The sequence below is a fragment of the Saccostrea cucullata genome, unplaced genomic scaffold, assembly GCF_032062105.1.
Source record: "Saccostrea cucullata isolate Sc308-1 unplaced genomic scaffold, CSIRO_AGI_Scuc_v1 ctg6883, whole genome shotgun sequence".
NCBI lineage: Eukaryota > Metazoa > Mollusca > Bivalvia > Ostreida > Ostreidae > Saccostrea > Saccostrea cuccullata.
In genome coordinates, this window is record NW_026935517.1 from 32,501 (window position 1) to 35,459 (window position 2,959).

The following is a 2,959-nucleotide window of genomic DNA, read 5'->3' on the forward strand; positions in this document are numbered from 1 at the left end:
GACACAGCAAAGCCATGATTAATCCTATTTACATTGAAACATTCTCAGGTAGTGTAGATTTAATTTTGTTCCACTCATCATGGTCCCGGGGGGGGGGGACTTAAAGGGTAAAAAAGCCATATAGTTAGTCAAAGAAATTTGCAGGAATCTTTGTTATTGTGGATTCAAGTATTCCAGTTTGTTCAAATCATATTCATCTCCATTAGCCACAGTGCTCAGGTGAGCGATGTCGCCCATGGGCCTCTTGTTGGAAATTCCATTCATTTTTGTTTCACGCTTTTGCAGAGGTCAGAGAGGATGTTTATAAATCTCATTTGTCTATCAGTCTGTCACAGATATTTTAACCTTGGACATTACTTTAAAACAAGAAAAAATAGGGTTTTCGTATTTTACATGTAAATTACCTGTAACAAGACCTTTCCAATTATACTATGAATTTTGACTCTGTGACCTTGAAGTTTGACGTACCTTTCAAAAAATTATCATGTTTGATTAGTCATTACTTTCAAAAGATAAAAGGTATCACTTTCATATTACACATGTATATTACCTGTGACAATACCTTTCTAAATATACTATATTTTTAGACCCTGTAACCTCAAAATGGTATTTTTCCTTATAAGTTTTGATTGAGAAATAATAGCTAGGGCAATCAAATTTGACATGTGGATTTCCTGAGACAAGATGATTCTGAACATACTTTGATTTGGGATCCCTTGACCTTCATGTTTGACATAATTTTCCAAAAATTTAACTTTGGTAATTACTTTTGAATGACATATGATAAGGCATTCATATTTGATACTTGAATATCCCATAAATAATTGCATCCCACCAAAAGCGGGGACCACTATTCTTTGAGTATGCTTTTCATCATTATATTTTTTTCACCTGTGACATTTATCTATATGATAGCTTCTCTGAAATTGTATTGCTTACATTGGTGATTTTTATTATTCTGTTCATTTGGCATAATCGTTCTGCATTTCAATTTCTTGTTAAGCTCGCCTACGCTGAAGGCTCAAGTTTTTTTCTGATCTAAATTTATCCATTGTCTGTCATCATTGTCATCATCACCATAATTGTTAAACTTTTCACATTTTCATCTTCTTCTCAAGAACCACTGGTCCATTTTCAACCAACTTTGCCACAATTTATCATTGGGTGAAGTGGATTTTCTTTTTTTTTTTTCAAATGATTCTTCTTCCTCTAAGGGGAGATTACTGTATGTGTACTTAAAAAAGCGGGTTTCGTATTTTAGCGGCTTTGGCACTGACAAGTCATGAGCTAATTCGTGAATACAGCTAAGAAATCATCTATAGATATACAAAATAGACACGGACATTTGTACCGCTAATTCATGATTACGCCACGATTAGTGTAGATTCTAAGTTGTACAAATCATGACCCCTGGGGGTAGCGCGGGTCCACAATGGGGAATCAAAGTTTTACTTAAAAATATATAGGAAAAATATTTGAAAATCTTCTTCTCAAGAACCACTGGGCCAGAAAAGCTGAAACTTATATGGAAGCTTCCTTGGATAGTGTAGATTTTAAATTGTCCAAATGATGACCAGTGGGGTAGGGTGGGGTCACTATATGTATTACAAGGGGGAAATCTGGTAAAGTACAGCATGGTCAAAGCTTCTCAGGTGAGCGATGTGGCTCATGGGCCTCTTGTTGACAAAATTATGGCATTTTTAATTTTTCATAATGGTTTAAGACTGGGTTCGTGCTGCGATAAATTCCGATGATAAATATAAAGCAAGAAAAGGACGTTGAAAAAATGAGTTGAATTTTCATCTTTATGTGGATTATTTTGTAAGGTTAAAGGCATTCAAAACCTCAAAATCAAGCAGTTTTACCTTGGACATAACTTTTGCATATTATGAAATGATATCCTAAAGGAAAAGGGGAACCTGGTAGGGGACATGTACTGCTTATGCAATACTCTCAGAATGCTTGTTTCAAAAGCATCCTTGGGAAGTGGAGATTTTAAGTTTGTTCAAATCATACTTCCCCGAACCACTTTAATATCTAAACTTTGCAGTACTAAACTGATTTCTGCATTTTCTTAGCCAAAGTGCTCAGGTGAGCAATGTGGCCCCTGGGCCTCTTGTTTTCAAGTATATTTCATTTTGATCTTTTAGATGTTAATTTGAAATTTTAGCAGGTATATTCAAAACAAACAGTCTATTATATTAAATCATCTATATGATATTTGATGAATTTATACTTTCATGTAAATTAGTTGGATCTGATTGGTTGAGAAACATTTTAAAAAACACTATTACCCATGGAATAATGAAGCCACACCCTCCAGTGTAGCAACAGTCAACAGTGCTTGACGACAGGTGATATTCCAAAAAATAGCGACTGCGCAGAATTTATGCACACACGGTTCACTGTTATATGTATTTGTATTGCATATAGTTGAGTGTAACATAGAAAATTTTCTACTCCAAGAAAACCATTGTTAACCTCGGCTGTGCCTCGGTTGACAATGGTTTTCTTGGGTTGAAAATTTTAAATGTTACACTCAACTGCATGCAATAATTATATATTGATCAATTCAAGTGATAAATTTGAGTGAACTATTGAAGTGATTTACTACATTGAAAATTCAAATTCTGTCTATGTTTGTGTATTCTTGGAAAAGTGCATTATGAGAGATGATATTTCAGAAGAAGCCAATGACATCATCAATCAACTCTTCTATTAAGCCTTGAAGTTGAAACCCAAGGCAGATACACCTCAGGATCTTCAAACATGACCACAAAGATTTGCTAGTATACATATACTGGATCATATTACCTAAAATACCAACAGTGAAAACTAAATCTGAAATTCAAACTGATGTTATAAAGTACTACACAGGATTACCAAAAATTTCAACATTCTCCAGATCATCAAAATTAGAAATATCCTATGAATTATGGCATTCTGAAGTCCAGTGTCT